Consider the following 21,816-nt stretch of genomic DNA (forward strand, 5'->3'; position numbering starts at 1 on the left):
ATGTCATAATCATTTAGATTTCCAAATTTGGTTACGATTGGTTAAGTTTTGGAGGAGGAAACAGTCGAGTACGAAACCTCGATTTTTGAGATTTTTACGCAGGATTTTTCGCCTTTTCCTTATCGCACTAGTTTTAGGAGCCGCTTCCGTTAGCGAGACGGGTATATTTACCTAAAATATTTAAATCTCAGCTCCTGTTGGCTCTTAATCGCTAGAAACTTATGGCTTGTTATATTGCAAGACACGCGGAAACTGCAAACTAACAGATTTTACTGAAATCCGCTGCACACTAAGCTGGACTGCAGATTCTTAGAAATTGTTTTATATTATTTGAATAACTAAAATTATACATTTAAAACTTCAAATGTTGTTATTAAATGGAAGCTAGCCATCCATTTCCAATAAGAAATTGGTGATAATATATCTTTATCGGATTATAAGTTTTATCATAGAGAAATAATAGTAAGACAAGAGTGCTTAACAACAAGATAAGACTTTCCGGTCGGTGCTACATATATCAAGTAGCAGTACTGATAATTCCGCTACTCGATGCTAGATGTCGCCTATGAAAATAATAGTCTTTTTGGTACCAAAACGGATGTATGGACTGACCATTATACAAATGTTTTTGAGACTCATTTTGCATTCGATCCGTTATGGATTACAGTATTACACTTTAAACAAAATGTTTTACAAACTAATATTGCATAAAAACCCAAAACTTAGGGATTTCTAGAAGAAAAGTTAATTTATAAAATAATCTAATCTAATCTAATAATCTTTCGAGTTTTGTTAATTAGTTAACTTTCTTTATACAAGTTAGTAGAGGTGAAAAATTAAGGTATCATTTGTTCTTAATTGGACCTTTCTTCTTTCTACACAATATGGTAACATTTTCATTATTTTAAAGTTTTTTACAAAGTTAGTTTTAAATCATATTTTAAATGAAACTTACATTTGTCGGTAATGTTGTTTTTTCTTTACTTGTACCTATGTACTTGTAATTTCTCCCTTATTTATAAAAGTTTTTGCTTGAGGCTTGTACCTCAATTAGTTAATTTATGTTGTATCTCTTTCTCACAAATGCATATGTCAAAATGACAGATTAAGATAAACGATCAAAAGCTAATGGAGGCTTGTAGCGCTTTTACAAATAACACCATTACTTAGTCTTTTTACCCTGCTTACAAATAAATATGAGAGGAATATGTTTTGGGAATTGACTAATGGATAATAATTTGTATTTTTGCCCTTTGTCATCATATATTTAAGTACCTAATGTCATAAAAGATTTCTATTAGTGATTGTAAAGTATCGAATCAAGCGCCACATACGGCAATAATTATTCGAGTAATTACTTTTGACTGTCTCATACAAGTATTATAAAATGTTTTTTTGTGATACCTATTTACGAATCTCCTGCAGGTTTTATCATATACTGACGATTTGCTATTATTGAAAACGTAGGTACCTACTTATTTATTTATTTATGTACTGGGTAACTTCGAAAGCTGGATTATTTTGAAAATCGCAAATATCTTCTTTACTATAACCGCAAAATGCTTTGGGAAGCGTTGCAGTTGCGTGAATGTTGCTGAGGTATGAAGTTATTCTAAAGTAGATATTAGCGATTTTCATAATTACCCCGCAGGAGTTATCCGAAAGCACCTTATGTAGGTTCTTATTATAACTAAGGATAAAACTTATATTTATATTAAACGTAGAACGCCGTATTTTCTTCTGACTGTAGAGATTGAATGCCGCAACGGAACCTCATAAAACGAAATGCAAATCACGGAACGAAACTAAAACGTCGGTCAAGTTAAACTATCCGATTGCAGAGATGTTTGCCAAGAGAAAACAGGTATTTTAAACATATAGTTGCAAGTTATTAAATTATTATGCAACCGTTGTTTAAGAGAGGTCAAAAAAGGCGAGTGGCGTGAGTAACAATTTGAGGCGAAGCCAAAAATTGTTAATAAAGAAAGACGTCACGAGTATTTTTTGACTCAGTTAAACAACGTTGCGTACAATATTTTTTCTACGACCAAGCACTTACTTTGAAATAAAATTGTAAATTTAACAAATATTTTTCATTCAAGAAGTAATAAAAATTGTGGGTACGGGCGGGGAAATAATGAATAAAAAAAACATGTCTATGGTTCACTCATCTGTCAGAGATGACAATTAAAATTAGGTTGGCAACAATGTATTTCATACAATATTTTTAAGTGGTGATTACACGAAGTATCGTAAAAGTGCCAAAAAGATACTGTGTGTATGCACAAATACTTCTTTGGGGAATAGACTAAAGACTTGTCTTGACAACTATAAGATAGGGGTTTAAAGGTGTGTGCACGACCCTTTAAATGACAAATAAAAGTACGGGAGTAGAAAAAATATTAAAAACAATTCCAACTAAATATGTCGCTTATAATGATTTTAAAACACATCCTCACTTTTTGAGGTCTTTTCCAACACGTATTCACAAGGTCATTGACTCACTCATCATCATCATACACTCTACATACCTACTCATCCACATTATCATCATCATCATTTACTCTCTATAGGTACAGCTGCCGGAAAGGCATAACTTACGTTACGAATTTGTCTTCGGTAAAATAACCCAAAGAATATAAAATTTGTGTTAGTTTTTCTCGCAATATAATGTAAAATAGACTATATAACTTCAGCAAGCATTCTCGACTTTTATTAGTGCTCGCATTTGACTCGGAGTGAGCCTCGAATACAGTGGGTTGTTTTATGCTCCCGTTGTACAATCTACTATTGTGCATTCTCAAATTTTCTCTACTCGGCCTCAGAAATACTCGGCACGATCATAGGATCGGGAGCCATTATCTTTTTATGCCTACCCTCTATTTTGACAAGACAAAAGGGTGGCCAACCTTAATAAAACAGCTTTGCAAATATGACCTATTTGGTTGCGGCTTGGTGGTTTGTGGTTTATGTATACCTACATAAATACCTGTTTACTGAAAATATTTATTGGAGAATACATGGAATAGCTATTAATACGATGTTCAAATACCGTTAAAGCCAGGCTTGTTTATCGTATTATATTACATTGAATAAATTTAAAAGTGGAAAAATTACTGTCTTGGGTGAGACTTGAAATCACGGCCTCTGAATCGATACTCCAGCGCTCTGCTATCTGAGCATCTGCATCGGAGCTGCATATTACATTGATTTGTTTAATAAAATATTCCTATCTTATTTGTATAAATTCATGAGACTTTGGAGGCGACAATTAAATGTGGAAACGAAAGGTCCGATCGCTGTCTCGCTCCAACCTATGGTTGCCGCCGTCGCCGCCGCCAGTCGCGCAAGGTCGTGGACGAGCCGTTACTTCAGCCCTTACCTACACTAGAAAACTGGCTAATTGCACTTAAGACTAAAATCAAATTGGAATTGAATCCTTTGCTCGTTCAGGGCTCTATTCGTTTAATTACTTAGTTCAAAATATTGTAAAAATTATGTGACGTACGTTTTGAATTATTTTTGTTTGAACAATGGCAACTCGATTTTGTATAAATACGTTTATTATTGCTTTAGATCGTTCCTTACTTGATTTTGCTTATTTCACTCCTGAATATCTGGGTGACCGAGCTTCGCTCGGAAAACATATAAAAACTCGAAAATGCGCGTTTTCCCAGAGATAAGACCTAGCTAGATCGATTTTTCGCCCCCGAAAACCCCCATATAGCAAATTTCATCGAAATCGTTAGAGCCGTTTCCGAGATCCCCGATATATATATATATATAAATAAACAAGAATTGCTCGTTTAAAGGTATTAGATTAGATAGATAGATAAAGTTAATGCTATAATAAAATGCAAGCTGTCATACCACTGTATAATAAAGACGCCCTCATTCTAATGGAATGCTCCAAAATTTCAAATACCTAATACGTACGCCTTCCACAAATGGGAATTTCCATAAATAGTCCAATTTTCGGCCCACGTGCATTCACCGGCACATTTATCATCTTGCGTCGCACAATTAGGCACTTTGTCCGAGTACAATTACTGGGAATGTCCAGTCACCCTGACTTAGGGCCGCTTTTTCTTTCTCACACTACTTTTGACAGTCATTCTTGTGTTTTTCCGGGGGATAATTCGGAAATGAACATTCAACACCAATCTAATATTATTTATTTATTTAATCTTTATTGCACAAACGAAAATACAAACGTACAAAAGGAGGACTTAATGCTATAATGCATTCTCTACCAGTCAACCAAATATTACCTGTTGTTTAATATCTAGCGCTCAGTCTGTTTGTACGGAAGTCAATACAGTTAATGATCCGATTATTGAGAAGCCGGAACTATTTATTAAGATGAATAATAAGTAAGATGAATGATGAAATCAAAATAAATTTGCACAATATATGCAATATTAGCCAACCAGGTCATCGGTCTTGTTGAGTGCTGCCCCGGGGATGCCCCATGCCATGTATAAAAAAAATCCATACTAACATTATAAATGCGAAAGTGTGTCTGTCTGTCTGTCTGTTACCTCTTCACGCTTAAACCGCTGAACCGATTTAGTTGAAATTTGGTATACAGACACTTTGAATTCCGTGAAAGGACATAGGATACTTTTTATCCCAAAACTCACCCCTCAAGGGGGTGAAAAGGGTTGTGGAAATTTGTATGGGAAATCAATAACCGCTGAACCGATTTAGATGAAACTTGGTATCAGGATAGTTTTTATTCCCGAAATCATCCCATAAGGGTGTAAAATATGGGGTGTAAATTTATAGAGTGGACCAATTTGGGGATGAAAAGAAGGATGAATAAAAAACAGATTTGTTTGAAAAGTAAGGTACCTAAATTACTTATTCCTCGCAGACGAAGTCGCGGGCAAAAGCTAGTGAAAAATATTTGTATAATCGTCAAAAACCTTTTTCTACAAACAATATTTCTTAATCTAACAGCTTGTTTGTGGAGGAGCGGATCTTCCTGTTACAGGTATTGCATATTAATTAGGAAGGCCCACCCTTTAACCTTTTAATTTATTAATTTATTTTTACACAGTATCTAACTGATTTTCGTTTTCATTTTCATTTTCAATGTACCTGCTCTCAACTATGCCAACATCCTTGATTTTCTTCAAATTCATATTCATATTTATCTATTGCTTAATAATTTCTTAAAATCAATTCCACCAAAAAACTTTAACTACTCAAGCATACTAGCTCGCTTGTTGTATAAATTGGTATCATATTGACATTACACATTTTCATACTTGAATGAACTACTAAATGAAAACAAAGATGTTTTGTTTTCCGATCGGCTAAGGCTTTTGTTTTCCGACGGAGCATAAGTAATGTTTCATCCGAATGCGTTTAATGGCGTGTAATGGGTAGGAAAATTCCTCCATTATGGTAGCAGCAAAATTGTGTTTCACTAATGATACTGGATGAGTACCTAATTCAAATGGGTTACATTACAAACCTAAAAGGGTATTCTAAAATTATAATAGATACGCTACTTCGTACGGCCATGTCAGGCTTATCTCTGTTATCAGACTTAGCACATAAGCAAATCAAATTTATCCGTTACTAGCGACCCGTCCCGGCTTTGCACGGGTTCACAAATTATACATGAACCTTCCTCTTGAAAAAAAAACCGCATCAAAATCCATTGCGTAGTTTTAAAGATCTTTTAAGCATACATACAGACAGACAGACAGCGGGAAGCGACTTTGTTTTATACTATGTATTGATATGTATTGATGTGTATATTTATTTTGCCATGATTTCTCAATGGCCATCCTTTTTACCCTGAATATTTAATTATATTTATCCATTATTTCGCAGTGTGCTTTGCCCTAAACTATTGTTTTTATTTTTCCGTTCGTGAAATGACTGTGTCCACTATTTACAAACCCTTTTCATATTCATAAATGTCCAACTACCGCTACGACCCACTAAACTGTGACAGTCTCTAATATTGTGGCCGGCCTTCTCGTCAGGGCAGGGCTGTGATTCCCATGGCTATCAAATGAAGGGCACACGGAAAGAACATGTCTAGCCCTTATCTTGGCATTGTAACACCCGTGATACACGGAACTTTAAAAAATCTAGCAGGTTAACTTTATTACCTAAGAAAATAATTCTGCCATAAATATGTCGAGCTACCCTCCTTTATCATAGAAAAAAATAATTGAGACAAGTGTCATTGTAAATTAATTAGTAATAATCAACATGGCGCCGCGGAAACATCAAATTTCGTTTCGTATTGGAAGTTTTGCACTTATTTCTTATATTAATATGTATTTTCCCATAATCTACATTGTGATGCATTAACTATCTGTTAGTGTATAAATATTTCCATTGCGGTCGATTTTTAAACATTTAATACACAGAATCTTACATGAAACTGTTATGTATTATATTTGATACATTGCCAAGAACTCAGAAATGTACATTTCAAAAGGATTGTATTACATTTAATACATTGCCAAGTTGTCATCAAAATAGGTTTACATGTTTTTAAACATTTTTTATATTTGTGGGGTTAAAAAACATGTTTCAAATACGTCATATTAGTTGTCGTATTATTTAGTTACTTTGTAGTTGAACTTTGATTTTTTTAAAGTAATAGATGTTTTTTTAACTGTATATTCGTACGCTGTAGCATTATTGCTACGCCGTAGCTCGTAGCGCGGAAAATTTTGTGTATGCCCAAAAATGCCCCCTAAGTAAAAAAAATATATTTTTTTTAACTTTTATTTATTTGTTTACTTTTCCTATTTTAGACTGCTTTTTGTTGACGAGTTTTTTTAAACTTTACGGGATCAAATTTTTCTTCCATTTGATCAGGTATTCGTGGATATAATTGATTTTTACAGGTATAATAGTCATCTGATGCTTTAGATTGCATTTAATAAGCAATAAATGATGATTTCTGTTGCACTACATGTTTTATTTTTATTATAATCCAAATTTTTCTTCTAAAAAGTAGGTAACTGGTTTGTCGAGGGATTGGCATTGTATCAAATATGATACATATGATTTTCCGAAACTGGAAAACCTTGGATTTTTTTCCTTATTTTTTTATAGTCTAGAATGCTCAATAGGTGACCAAAAACTAAAAAATTATTTATATTTAAGATATTTTGAGCCTTGCCAAGATAAGGGCTAGCTACTTTTTTTGGAAAATGAGATTTTTATTAAAAAATTAGGGCTCTTAATGACTATTAGTTATATTTTTGCTATGGTTGTTTTAGTTAAAAAAACCTAGTCACGGAACTAACATACGATTACGATCGCCAATAAAATGAATAACAAGGACTTTCTCTAGTATACTTCAACGATTCGAAACCTGATTAAACAACAGTCAATATAGGTAAAGTAGGGCATTCGCAAGTGCTGGCCTGATGAGTTTATACTAACTATAACTAACACACAATCTACAGCTTACACTCAAATTAAAAATAGTAGGCAGGTAATTTAAAAAAAGTAAAAAGTCTTTAGCGTAAAATTAGAATTTAATCAAGTTTTCAATTATTACAAAGACGTATTAGGCTGAACGAATGGAATATTTTAAATCGAGTTGTAAATTACATGCTCGCTAAGCGATGTTGATAGCACTGTCCTCAATATTACGGGTTACTTCCGAGTCTTACAAGTATGAGAAATAATACGGTAAATGTTATGAAGGGACCCTTAGGATGACCGGATTGTGACTATACGAGTATGCTAGATGGGTTGGGCTTTTTGGTGCATTTTCATTTTATGGTATTCGCGTATAAGAGATAACATTAGGTTAAATCTTTTCGACCCATTTATAGCAGACCTTCGACAAATTTTTATGTAAAAGCATTATCATAACCAAAATAGTTATTTGGAAAGACTCCAACCAAAACTTTAGAAGGTTAAAAGTTGACGCGATAGAAAAAAAATCATGTCTAATTTTTATTTATTTTTATATCGCTACCCTGCATTACAGCAGTACCTATAATAACTTAACTAGATTTTTTTTAAACAAAAGTATGTATTTTTCAGAGTAATTGAGATAAAACATAAAAAGCGGCCAAGTGCGAGTCGGACTCGCCCATGAAGGGTTCCGTATTTAGGCGATTTATGACGTATTAAAAAAAACTACTTACTAGATCTCGTTCAAACCAATTTTCGGTGGAAGTTTACATGGTAATGTACATCATATTTTTTTTTTAGTTTTATCATTCTGTTATTTTAGAAGTTACAGGGGGGGGACGGGGACACACATTTTACCACTTTGGAAGTGTCTCTCGCGCAAACTATTCAGTTTAGAAAAAAATGATATTAGAAACCTCAATATCATTTTTGAAGACCTATCCATAGATACCCCACACGTATGGGTTTGACGAAAAAAAAAAATTTGAGTTTCAGTTCTAAGTATGGGAAACCCCAAAAATTTATTGTTTTTTTTTCTATTTTTGTATGAAAATCTTAATGCGGTTCACAGAATACATCTACTTACCAAGTTTCAACAGTATAGTTTCGGAGAAAAGTGACTGTGACATACGGACGGACAGACGGACAGACAGACAGACAGACAGACAGACAGACAGACAGACATGACGAATCTATAAGGGTTCCGTTTTTTGCCATTTGGCTACGGAACCCTAAAAAACCCCCGTAACGGCCATATCTTCCGTCACAAGTTTCGCGCAGCGTGCGCATCAGCCATATTCGAAATTTAAGATATGTCAAATATTAGATATCTATTAGACATCACCAAAATATGTCAGTGTCAAACAAGTGTCAAAAGTGACGTTTCTTCAAACAAAAAACGTCACTTTTGACACTTGTTTGACACTGACATATCTTGGTGATGTCTAATAGCTCGTAGTTCAAAATCTGAATCGGGCCCCATATCTCTTGTTACCTTCTGATTTCCTGCTGTCACACCCTCTTTTAGAAAGCAAAAATCCCTCTTTGTGAGAAATATTCCCATCATTCTCCTATAATTTTTCGTATCTGGGCGTTTTTTTTTGTTGTCCCCTACACTTTTTTTTTAAATTTGGGATTTTTTATGGTATTTCTACTCAGAATCACGAGCTCTTTCTATCCTAATAGGAGAAAGAAAGTGTCCTAAGGTTTTGATGTCACCATTTTTCATAGACTTTGTATGGCGGTCGCGGAATGGGAAGATCGAAAAATGTATGGAAATTTTGGGACACTTTTTGTCTCCTATTAGGATAGAAAGAGCTCGTGATTCTGAGTAGAAATAATAACATAAAAAATCCCAAATTTGAAAAAAAAGTGTAGGGGACAACTTTAAAAAAAAAACGCCCATCTCCATTGTACTTCCCCGTCTCTTATCATATATTCTCTTGACAGCAGGGTGAGTAAGTTACTTAGCATATTGGATTCTTGATTAATTAATTACTCGCAGCAAGTTATTTCGCAACTTATAGCAAGTTTAGTGGTTGGTGGTTTTGTTCTGCAGTTTTCTTGATTACTGTAAATACTATATTTAAATTAAAACATTAAAGCCTCGTCTTAAAACAAACATCTAAGAACAATATTGCTGGGCTAAAACTTGTTGTTTACAGAGAATCTCAACTACAAAGATTATTTAGGGATTGAGAGATGATTGGATAATATCCTGTGTCCGTTAATCAAATCCGTTACCTCTTTTAAGTACAACCTAGAAAAGTATTTACTCACAACCCAACAAGATTTATAACTTAGCGGACATATTCAAAAAAATTGTGAACAATAAGAAATATTTGTCGACTCTATCTCGCTGTCTCTCTCTCTTTCTTTCTTACACATGTTATGTCTAATCTGTCTTGTTCTGATTCTGTCTGTTGTGTTTATGTATTAGTTTTAAGTTTTAGTTTTTAATTTTGGGTTGCCCCGAAAACCAGACACTGCTCATGCTGGGTGGCATCCTATTTGGTGTATCTTACTTTATTTGTTTCTGTTGTACATAATGTATGTTTTTTACGTTTTCTACGTGTTATATAGTTTTCCGTGATAATTTCAAGAAGAACTTAGTGTAAGCACCTACGATAATTATTCAACGACCACACCCTTTCATCGCTACAATAAACCACGCTCGCGCAGTGATAATTCCCGGCTAATCTAGTTTGGCCGAAAGCCAATTACGGCAATAGGCGGTCACTCGCCAGCTGGCTCTGTTCAGTGTTTAGATGGACGGTATTCGGTGAGTTCCCTTTACCATTTTAGTAATATTTGGGCTTTTTCTAAAATAAATATCGAAAGATTATTTCAAATCTGGACATTCTTGGGCTCATTCTACTCAGAATAGTCAGAATCGACAGCACTCTCCACCCTTACATTAAAAAAAGATGTCCCAAAATGTCCATTCCATTACGTCACGTTTTATTATGAGAGAATTTTTCACTTGTGACGTAGTGGAATGTACAATTTTCATACAAATTTTTGAGACATTTTTTTATCATCAGGATTGAATATGCTAGTGATTCTGAGTTGAAAGAACCCAAAAACACCAGGATCCGTGAGAATCGGGTTTTCCAGAGGCGTATTTACAAATTTGGCGCCCCGGGCCATTTTGATTTGCCGCCCCCCTTCATCAGTGACGATAAAGTATTTTATTTAAGAAGATAAACCTGCAACAAGTACCTATGGGGTGTGAAAAAAAAAACTAAACTTTTACCATTTACTCACATAGGCATTTACATTGTTTTCCTATGTACAAATTGGTTGACAAAATCATCATTGACGCTGTCGTAATTTAAATAAAACGTTTGTCAGCTCAGCTTCTATATTAAGAAGAGTTAAACTATTCAGGCGCTCTTCGCTGATAGTGGAACGTAGATAATTTTTTATTCTTTTGAGTACAGAAAATGATCGTTCTGCACTGCAATTAGTCACTGCGGTGCAAAGAAAAATGCGCAATGCAATTTCTACATATCGACGCCGAAAAGCAAACACGTAGTAACCCACACAAGGTCAAAAAATGTTTATTGCATTTTTGGAATCTCCAATTTTTTCTGCGTCGATAGGTCAAAACCACGTGCCAATATGATGAAAAATGGGGAAAATAGGAACACAAATTTTCTCGTTTTTCTTAAATTTACTCTGCAAACACGCAGTAAATAGCAAAAAAACTCAATAATTTAAATCATTGTATTTACAGCACTTTGAATTCCATACAATTTCTAGTTTTGTCATTTACAACCTCCGTTGTTCTGACGCAAATGTAGGTTACTAACTACGTGTTTGCCGCTCATAAATGTAAATGTCTTGCAGTTACGCTATTTGGCGGGAAATAATGTTTAGTCGAGTAGTGGTTTAACACAAATTCACATACTATTAAAATTTGAGAGACATGATTTTAACTACGTTTACAAGGATCAAGTAAAACTACCACTTAATAATTACTTCACTGTTGTAGGGCGTAAGGTTTAAACTCCTGCGCCTTATTTCGTTTTAACGCGGCTATGGCGGATATTACTCCAACGTTTGCGCCGTCGCTCAGTGCGGTTCGGGGGGTGAAAAGTGAGTCGACATGTTTATAATTAAGTAAAATATTACGGGGATTTTGGTTAAAGTGATTGTTCTTATTTAAGAAAAGTATTTTATTTTCAATTGTAAGCATGTGAAATTGCAATATTTTACGGTGTGTGTATCGATTTTATGGTACTTAAATAAAATTTGGTCTTATTATGGTATCTGGTGAAAGTTTGTTTTGTCTAAAGTGGACTTTTATTTTATAAGAAAATGTAGAAACCACTTTTTTAACCAAACTACTTTGATATACTTTGGTTAACTTTTGATCTCCCATTACGTTATGTCTTTTCCAAAATGTACTTCTTATTTTTTAGTTGGTTTTACAATAACATTATAAGATTTAATTATGTTCTTGAATATTAAACAAAGATTATGTGTTTTGTTTGGTCTTAAGAATGCTCATATTGATTTTAATAATTCAAATCATCATAATAGATGTTTTATTTTCGTTTATGAATCCCGGAAATATCTTCACATTTTATAGTATACATTTGAAATGTCGTGCAATTAACTTTTTTTTTTACAAGAATTTACAAGATGCCATTAAAGTCATTTTTAAGGGTGTGGTAAAATTTTTGGCAATACATTTAATGCATTCTAAATTGCTTACAAGAAGAAAACAAATACTGTTACAGCATTTTGTTCACCCAAATTTTCTAAACCGCAACGTTTGAAACTTTGTTACGCATATCTTTTGTCATATTCAGGTGGATTACTGCGTTTTTGATGTCCATACAAAATTTAAGAAAATGCTATCCCATACATTTGGTACTGGCGTTTACTACGTGTTTGCGTACTGTGTAAAAATATCAAAACGTGGAAACCAACAAAATATGGACTTGTAACAACTTGCGGTTAAATTCATTGAAATGAAATTGAAGTCCAAAAATTTTTGACTAGACTAGACGTGGACTAGACTGCCGCGTAACATTTTATTTTAGTTACGCCGTACTAATACTTCTTGAACGAAAATGTTGCTTAATTTAGGTACTTGTTGGTAGATATTTTAAGCAATTGGTGGAGTTTGAAGTGTTCGTTTGTTTATTAATTTAAATGTCAATTAAAATATGATAAAATATATAGCTAAGTTTGATTATAAAAGGCGCCCAGAAAAAGCCGCGAGGGGGCGGCTTCGCCGCCCCCCCGTGGTCTGCCGCCCCGGGCCATGGCCCCCTTGGCCCTAGGGTAAATACGCCCCTGGGGTTTTCAATATTTATTTTAGAAGATGCCCATTTACCATTATGAACGCGAACTGTAAAAATTATCTACATATTTGGAAAAGTATTCAAAAATGGCAGATAATTTTGGCGCGTTGTTTCATTCGCTGCTATTGATGCTGACTTTACATAGAAATAAATAAAAAAGATTAATTTAAAGTTGTTGTAAACAATGTAATAAGGTTGGATATGTACTGTGTGAGATAGGTATATTAGCTTCTCGCTCTCCCCCTTCTTGTGTCATGGCGCTGCAAGGCAGCACGTATTATGTTCTGTGTTAAAGACAATAAATTTTATTTATTAATTTAAACCTATATTTCATTCTTATTTTATCTGGTTATGGGCCCAGGCCACTAACTAGAATGAATTAATAAATATAGGTTTAAAGGGTCGAAAAACTGTAGTGCAAAAACATTTTTGAAAATACCGGTTTGCGGGGCGGCGACCATTTTGAATTATCGCACCGGGAAGGAAATTACTTGGTCGAAATATTCGTTCAAGGAAGGAGGGCCTACAGGATGGAAGAGAAAATGGATCCTACACAGATCGGGGCAGTCGGGGCTGCAATTAAATTGGAAGGTTCCAAGAATTGGAACGTATGGAAGTTCCAGACGTCGGTATCGTTGAAAGGGCAAGGTCTTTTCAAGATAGTGGATGGGACGACAGTAAAGCCCGAAGATGAAAAACAACGTGTTCGTTGGGAGTCACAAGATGCAAAAGCACAGGCGCTGATAGTGACTAGGATGAAAGAAGAAGTCATGTTGCACATCATGTCGTGCGAGACGTCAGCAGAGATGTGGACCAAGTTACAGAGTGTGTACGAGCAGAAATCTGAAACTAGTATTCATATAGTTCAGCAGCGTTTCTTCCAGTTTAAGTATGAGGAAGGTACGGAAATGTCCGTGTTCCTGTCAAAAATACAGGAAATGAAAAATCATTTGAAACAGTTGGGCGAAACTATCTCAGACAAGTTTGTAATAACGAAGGTACTGATGTCTTTACCTGAAGACTACAAACATTTCGTCTCAGCGTGGGAGTCTGCTCCGGACGACAAGCAGACATATGATAACTTAACTGCTAGACTGCTGATAGAGGAAGAGAGAATAAAAGAGAAGGATAAGAATTTGCCATCAACGTCGGCTTTTGTGGCAAAGAAGGTGGACAAGAAGACTGTGAAATGTTATTCTTGTAACAGGCTCGGACATTATCAAAGTGAGTGCAGATATAATAAAACGGAGAATACGCATCACAACAAGGACAGTCGTCAAGTTTTAAGGTGTTATTTTTGTAACAAACCGGGACATTTAAAGAGCCAGTGTCGTTTTAAAAAGGACAAAGGGAAGAATGCTTTTGTGGTCGATAGTGTGGACGATGGTGAACATTTCCAAAGTGCGAGATTTCTTATCGATCAAGGTGCGAGCGAGCATATGTGCCGTGATATTGAACTATTTTCGTCGTATACACGAGTAAATAATAAATTCGTGGTCGTAGGAAACAACGCGAAAATTAGTGTAATCGGTGTCGGACAGATGGCAGTGCAAGTATGGAATGGTACTGATTGGATTGACACGTCCATAGAGAACGTACTTCACGTTCCGGATTTGAAAACTAACTTATTTTCTATCTTTTGCGCAACGTCAAAAGGTTATGTTGTTGTTACCGACGAAAATAAAAGCAAGTTTTATAAGGAAAATAAATTGATGGCTATTGCTGAGAGATGCGGAAGGATGTATTATTTTGATTTTCGGTTCATAAATACATGCGCAGCTAATGTGGCTGGTACGAAGTGCGCGGACTTACACGAGTGGCATGAAAAATTGGCTCACCAAAACATGACGTATGTGAAGGATGTGCTCAAGAAATATAACATCGAAGTAAACAAGTCCGAAACCCAAACTTGTGAGGACTGTTTAAAGGGCAAAATTCACCGCTTGCCCTATCCAGCGAGTGAAAATGTTAGCACGAGAACATGCGAGATTATTCATGCAGACACTTGTGGACCCATGGAGGAACCGTCAATTGGAGGCTCTAGATATTACGTAGTATTCAATGATGACTACTCCAAGTACAGGCGGGTATATTTTGTCAAAACGAAAGATGAGATTAAGGCGTGCGTTAAGAACTTCATTAACCAAGCAGAGAAAGAGACGGGTAACAGTGTGAAGATATTTAGAACAGACTGCGGCACGGAATTCTTAAACAGAGAGGTCAAAGAGTTCCTTTTAGCGAAAGGTATAACACACCAGACGTCAATTCCGTACACAGCGGAACAAAATGGCAAAATAGAGATTGAAAACCGTATACTGGTGGAAGCTGGCAGAACCATGTTATTATCTAAAGAATTACCAATCCGTCTGTAGGCAGAGGCTGTAAACACAGCCGCCTACGTATTGAATAGAACTGGGAAAAGTCGGATTGAGTCAAAGTCACCATATGAGTTATGGACAGGCAAAAGTTATGATATTAATAATCTAAAAGTATTTGGGACTACAGTATATGCCCATATTCCGAAGGTGAAAAGGCACAAGTGGGATGCTAAAGGAGAAAGAGGCCTGTTAGTGGGATATGGTGAAACTACAAAAGGTTACAGAATTTATTTTCCTAACAAAAATGAAGTTGAAACGAAGAGAGACATTGTGTTTGTGACTGAAGATAAGATCACTTCGCCTAACTCGAAAGGGTCAAATGGGTCACTGACACCATGTGAAGTACCAAATCAAGATGAAGAAGACGCTCAAGAGCAGAATGAAAGTGCAGAAAGTGCAGTGAGTGACTCGAGCCACCAGGTAGACCAGGTACAACCCACCGATGATGCTACTCAAGTAAGTACAGAGATCCTCTCAGATTCCGATCAAGACCCTGTTTATCAGGAAGCTGAGGACAGTATACTGCAGGTTGACAACAGTGATGACAATGTTGAGGTAAGAGAACCTGAAGAACCTCTAGGTCGAGGTAAGCGGATTAAGAAACCATCTGTTTTCTGTAATTGTAACAATGTGTTGAGCGATGAAACGGAACCTAAAACTTATAGTGAGGCGGTTAATAGTCCAAATGTGTTGGAATGGAAAAGTGCAATGCAGAGGGAACTGCAAACCCTAAAAGACAATAACACTTGGACAATTTGTGATAAAAAAGTCAGTGATAAGGTAATTAGTAGTAAATGGGTTTTCAAAATTAAATCAAATAATGGATCGAATCAATATAAAGCTAGACTTGTAGCTCGCGGCTTTGAACAGAACGGTGAATTAGATCTGAATGAAATTTATGCACCAGTTGCCAAGCTTGCAACTTTCCGACTGTTCGTGGCAGCAGCGACAAGACTAGGTCTGCCGGTTCATCAAATGGATGTGACAGGGGCTTTTTTGTATGGGGAAATAGTAGAGGATGTTTATATTAGATTGCCAGAGGGAGCTTTTGAAGATGGTAAGAATATTGTAAAGTTAAACAAGGCATTGTATGGTTTGAAAAAGTCCCCTAAATATTGGAATGACAAGTTTAACTCAGTAATGATAAAGGAAGGTTTTAAGAGGTCTCAGTCTGATTGCTGTCTGTATTCAAAATGTGAAGGTAAGGAACAAATGTATCTCCTTTTATATGTTGATGATATGTTGATTTTTGGTACTGATGAAAAGCAGGTCATGGGGTTAAAAGCAGTGTTAAAAAAGGAATTTGAAATGAAAGATTTAGGCTTAATTTCAGATTTCTTAGGCATAAATGTCAAACAAAATTTAGAAAGTCATGTTACTGAGTTATGTCAAAAGAAATATCTTGAAAAAGTTTTAAAAAGGTTCAATATGGATGACTGCAAACCTGTTAATTCCCCCATGGACTACAATTTCAACACTGAAGTGCTTGAAGGTGATAAATGTAAAGGTAGCACAGAAAATATTTGTAGGCAGATCATTGGGTGCTTGATGTATGCGGCTTTAGGTACAAGACCTGACATTTGCGCTGCTATGTCCATATTAAGTAGATATCAAGATTCGGCTAGTGACATGTTGTTAGCAGCTTTAAAAAGGGTACTGCGGTACATCAAACACACATTGGATTATAAATTGGTGTTTAAATGTAATGACGAGATGCTTATAGGGTTTTGTGATGCTGATTGGGGTGGAGACCTGAGGGACAGAAAATCTACTACTGGGTATTGTTTTAGTTTTGCTAATTGTTTGATTTCCTGGTGTTCTAAAAAGCAAAGCACAGTCAGTATTTCTTCTACGGAGAGTGAGTATGTTTCCCTGACTATGGCAGGTACTGAGGCTTGCTGGCTGATTAATATTTGTCATGATTTAAATTTCAGAAATGTGTCCCCAGTTGTGATTTTTTGTGACAACCAGTCCGCTATTAAAGTGGCTCATACAAATAGTGTGAAAAGATTAAAACACATAGATATTAAACACCATTTTATTAGGGAAATAATTGAAAATAAAAAGGTAATTGTTAAATATGTCAAGACTGAAGACCAGGTGGCAGACATGTTCACAAAGTCCCTGAAAAATACCATGTTGTTAAAGTTTGTGAAAATGTGTGGCCTGGTTAATTAAGTTTATGTTGTGTTCTTAATTTTGAGAGTGTTTGAAGCTACAAGTATTTTATGTTAGTCAAAGGGTTATAATAGTATTATGTTAGTTAAACATTATTACATTGAAAGGGGGTGTTGTAAACAATGTAATAAGGTTGGATATGTACTGTGTGAGATAGGTATATTAGCTTCTCGCTCTCCCCCTTCTTGTGTCATGGCGCTGCAAGGCAGCACGTATTATGTTCTGTGTTAAAGACAATAAATTTTATTTATTAATTTAAACCTATATTTCATTCTTATTTTATCTAAAGTTCAAGTTAACGTCTTATATTATTTTGTAATGTCGAATCGAGCCCTGAGCTTAGGCTGAAACCAACCGCAGCTGTTTTGTAAGCAGAGTTCTAGAGTCCGTAGTTTATTGAAACCTGCTCGGCTTGCAGTGGCGTTATGAGCCTGGTTTTAACGTTAGTTTGTGAACCAACTTTTTGACTGTTTGTCACTTTGTTAACTGCCTTTAAGTATATAAACTATAATCAAGGGTGAACAGGCACCTTCTGGGCAGGCTCGCTCCATCGTAGGCCACGTCTTCGCCTCGGCTAGTGTGTGGCTATGAGTAAGCCCATTTATAATATTATAAAAAAAAACTAGAGAGTTAGTTTATGTGGCAAGTTCAGAACTTATACAGTTTGGGTTTCAGTTCACAACTTAGTAATGTCAATCTGTGTTTCAGACTCTTAGAATGATTATGTCGATAAACTCTTTAGACGATAGACAGAGAATATAAAGAGAGAGCCCTGGGACTCAAAATACTAAATTTCATCTCAATTGGTACAGTGGTTTTATCGTCAGAGGTAACAGGCAGATAGGCAGACAGATAGGCAGAGACAGAGTTAATTTATTAGTAGGGAATTGTAATAATGTAGTAAGCTTTATGCAATGCATTTTTACATCTTATTGTAAAAAAAACGATGCACTTCCAATGAAATGGAAATACACTATTCTTTGTCGTGGAACTGAATAAGTAAATGGAAACACAACAAAGCAAAAGGAATGAAAGGAAATTGAAAAAACACTTTGTGCCGCTTTGGCATTAGCTGTAAGGTGCAATTTGAAATAATAAATAAATAAATTTTATTGGCACTTTTTCACTATCGATATTTAATACTTTGACTGTGCCTACAATAAAGTTGCAAATTACAATGCTTGATTTTGTCACATGAGTTGGTAGGACTAGACACTTAAATATATTACGTGTACCTATCTGACCTTACAGTGTGGTTTACATTTACACGCAAACACTTCTACACCCTATGCCATTGGAATAAGATCAAAACGTGTGTGTATACATATTTATGACGGTCGTACCTGTGATTTTATCATGCCGCGTCAATTTTACGAGGTGTTACTTAAGTAATTGCTACCGTTTGAGCCACTTTTGCCCGATCCGAGCGTTATGAGGCCGGAATTATTCAACATGTAAATTAACGAGCGTGAAATTATACGGTAGGAAAGATGTGATGCATTGAAGGTTCAATGTGGGAACTATGGAAAGGCAATAAAACCTTAGCTTGACTATAGAGGAAGTTATCTTTGTATTATATTACTGCCTACTACTACATAGATAGATAGATAGAATACTCATTATTGGCTCACCAGTCAAAAGATAGAAAAGAAAAGAAACAATTGCAAATTTTATATTAAAGGAGAAAATGGAAAAAGTTACGTTTCCATTTTTCCTTTAATATAAAATTTGGAATATCGCTCGCAGACGTATCTGCTTGTTAAAAAATTAAGAAACAATTGATTAAGTAAATGTAGAGGTAGACTACATAAGACCCATGTTGGGCGCCATTTTTTGTGTGAATAACGTTGGTAACAAAATTATAACAATAATAAAAGATGCTTCTTTTCCTACTACAATCTAGTATAGGGTAATTCATACTTTACTAGTCTTACGTTACCGGAACTAAATTAGATGCTCCACGTTGGGCGCCATTTATTATGTGTTGTAGTGTAAATATTAAATATCAATACAAAAATATCAATTAAACGCATGTGACCAAGTTAAAACTATAGGTTAAAAAATGCTAATTGTTCTACTATAGTGTAAAATGACTTATTTTATAATTTCGGAACTAAGGGGCCCCACGTTGGGCGCCACATACTATGATTGTGTTGTAGGTACCTAGTCTAAACATTGGAACAAAACTAAGGTTAAAACTATAAATAATACTTTAAAAATAAACGCTACTTTGGCTACTACAATGTAGGGTAGTAGTAGTAGTAAAACACTTTATTGTAAAAAAATCAGAACAAAACAGGAAAAACAACATTCGTCATTAGTACAAAGGCGGACTTATCCCTTTAAGGGATGTCTTCCAATTAACCTTATTGTATTATTATTTAAACACATTTACATACAATTTGGGCTCCATTAATGTGTTCTACGTGTCCTAGCTTGGGTATAGGTAATTAGGTAACGGTAACATCCTAAAAAGGCAACCAATACCCACATGAAAAACCAAATTTATTGAATATTGTGGTCCTCTCAGGTAAATACCTGAGCAGCCAGTGGCAGGAGATAGTAAGGAAAACGGAACGGATCATATTAACGGAAATAATCATGGACTATAACTAGATACTAATACATAAAATTAAACAATTATTTCGTATGCAGTGACATATTTGTTGTGTTAGACCCTGACCAAGTTTACTTTGCACAAACTTAAGCAGTAATAATTCATACACCTTCCTAAAAACTTGATACTGCTTTTAGCACTTAGTATGAAAACTTAAGTATGGTCTCCAGTAAGTTTTGGTTAGCAATTGGCAATACTGTAGGTGGTACCTCGAACTATCCAATCCAAACACAGAATTTACATGCCATGTAATGACCACTTTCAATGTAAGTAATTCGAAACTCGTCAAAGTAAATCAAGCCTCAATCAATCAATATTTTTTATTTGTTAAACATAGGTACATAGGTGTTACAATTAATTACTTAGTACCTATCACTATGTCTTACCAGCATTAGGTATACAAATTTAATTGCGTTGGTAAGTTTAACAATGAACTGCATGTATAAATCTTACCTTATTCTAAACATTAAATAATTATTGCATTAAATTAAATTATATTATTGTCTCTTTTATATTCGTCAATGGAGTAATACGCTTTGTTTGATAAATGCCAATATTTCAAATTACAGTACGAGATAAAAAGACAATATAAAATATGACAAAAAGAGACAACTAATCGCCTATTATTCAAATTTTCTTTTTTTAAGACACGGTCGAATAAAATTCTCATTTGTGAAGTAATTTCGCTGGGAAAATAATTGTTGAGGACCTCTGGATGAGTTCCCGACTGTCTTATGTTTGTTTACCGAGATCCGTAAATACGCACTTAAATTTTAAATCTCCAAGAGTCGAATCTCCGTTGAGAACACCCACTTAATGAAATTGAGACTGCGATTCACAATCATATTTTCATTTGATTTTAAAGTTGTTGCTATCATAACTTGGTCCTAAGATATATGGCAGCTGAGTTTGATAGGAGATCAGAATTATGGTGGTCTATTTTTGCCAAGAAAATAAATAGCTAATATCGCATAGTCATATCCTCAAGTGATTCTCTTTTAAAAAAGAAAGAAATTCAGGGGATGGTTGCGGGATTTGTGAGCTTTTAAGTACCGAACCGAATCCATTATTGAGTATTTTTAGGGTTCCGTAGCCAAATGGCAAAAGACGGAACCCTTATGGATTCGTCATGTCTGTCTGTCTGTTTGTCTGTCTGTCCGTCTGTCCGTCCGTATGTCACCGCCAATTTTTTCCGAAACTATAAGAACTATACTGTTGAAACTTGGTAAGTAGATGTATTCTGTGAACCGCATTAAGATTTTTACACAAAAATAAGAAAAAAAAACAATAAATCTTGGGGGTTCCCCATACTTAGAACTGCAACTCAAAAAAAATTTTTCATCAAACCCATACGTGTGGGGTATCTATGGATAGGTCTTCAAAAATGATATTTATTGAGGTTTCTAATATCATTTTTTTCTAAACTGAATAGTTTGCGCGAGAGACTTCCAAAGTGGTTGTCCCCCCCCCCCCCCCCCCTGTTACTTCTAAAATAAGAGAATAATAAAACTAAAAAAATATATGATGTACATTACCATGCAAACTTCCACCGAAAATTGGTTTGAACGAGATCTAGTAAGTAGTTTTTCTTAATACGTCATAAATCCCCTAAATACGGAACCCTTCATGGGCGAGTCCGACTCGCAATTAGCCGCTTTTTTAAGTGCAGCTCAAAAAATCTCGAGCCTCCGAATATAGACTCCGTCGACTATTTTACATGTTTTATTCTAATAACAGTAAAGAAAACAGGCTTTATTGTTTAATTTGTGTATTTTAGCTACTCGTCGAATTTACATGAAGACAAGTACAATTTTAAGTTACCTGAAAAGGTCTCTACATAAAATGTATGAAATAAAAATAATTAATTAAAAATTAAAAAACACGACTGCAGTATAAAGCGAACTGAAAGGTTAAAAAT

The 21,816-nt window shown here is 35.1% G+C and overlaps 1 long non-coding RNA gene across 1 annotated transcript in view; it reads right to left on the minus strand.

Moving 5' to 3' along the window:
- Nucleotides 1-21,345, minus strand: part of LOC134657591 (uncharacterized) — a 100,356-nt gene extending 79,011 nt beyond the window's left edge. Inside the window, exon 1 of the long non-coding RNA XR_010097622.1 lies at nucleotides 21,223-21,345. This is a non-coding gene — a long non-coding RNA (uncharacterized LOC134657591). The remainder of the gene's footprint in view (nucleotides 1-21,222) is intronic.
- Between the last annotated feature and the right edge of the window lie 471 nt (nucleotides 21,346-21,816).

This window comes from Cydia amplana, chromosome 20 (genome assembly GCF_948474715.1).
Source record: "Cydia amplana chromosome 20, ilCydAmpl1.1, whole genome shotgun sequence".
Lineage (NCBI taxonomy): Eukaryota > Metazoa > Arthropoda > Insecta > Lepidoptera > Tortricidae > Cydia > Cydia amplana.